Source organism: Echinops telfairi, unplaced genomic scaffold (genome assembly GCF_000313985.2).
Source record: "Echinops telfairi isolate 266 unplaced genomic scaffold, ASM31398v2 ScPeMD7_655;HRSCAF=1070, whole genome shotgun sequence".
NCBI classification, from domain to species: Eukaryota; Metazoa; Chordata; class Mammalia; order Afrosoricida; family Tenrecidae; genus Echinops; species Echinops telfairi.
Genome location: NW_022104553.1, coordinates 21,635,112 through 21,635,921, shown reverse-complemented (window position 1 = coordinate 21,635,921; position 810 = coordinate 21,635,112).

Sequence of the window (810 nt, the reverse complement as noted above, 5' to 3'; positions counted from 1 at the left end):
GAGTAGGCCCAGAGCAGGTGCACGCGCACTGCGTGGGGAGGGAGATCCTCCCCTCTACCTGTCTCTGACCAGGAGCAGGGTAGAGAGGATCCCAGGGCGTGTTCTCTGTTGTCTGCCTTTATTCTAGCCCACCCCTCTGGCCAGAGGAAGGCGTGGTTGATGGTATTGGTTGACCCCAGGGGCTGAGTTAAGCCCACCTGGGTGATGTCATGAGCCTGGGCCTCATTTGGCCCGCCCAGGTGTACCTCCCACCTGGCTTGGGGGCGGGTTGGCAGTGGGCTTGAGTCCAGCAAGCTTGCTCAGTTTGGGGGGGTCTTCTGATTTCTTTTTAACCTTTGCAGGCGTGGGAGGGACAACCCCCTGGCCCTAAGCTAGTTCCCTAACAAACGTAAACGATCCCACTGCCCTCGAGTTGATTCCGACTGGGTGCAACCTGGATGGTGTGCACTTCGCTTAGTATCAGTGTTCCGTCTGGGACCTGGCACTCATTTGGCTGATCTTGGATCCCTTCAGCTCCAGGCATATCCACCAGTCTGTGGTCCTCCTGCTTCAACTTCTGGCTACCTGTGCGTTGTCCCCTGCCCAACTCAAGAGTAGTCATTAACCAGCACCACCCTGCTGAGAGGGGCTGTGACATCAGGGCTTGGGGGACCGGTGGACGTTGGTGAGCAGTGGAGGAGCGGGGTCAGCTCTGGGGACCGGATGGGGGTGTGTGTGCCTGGAGCAGGAGTCTGAGAACCAGGGTCTCAGAAGATGGCCTAGAACAGCGGTTCTCAGGGCTCAAGTCGAAAGAAGATGTTTTGAGAATGG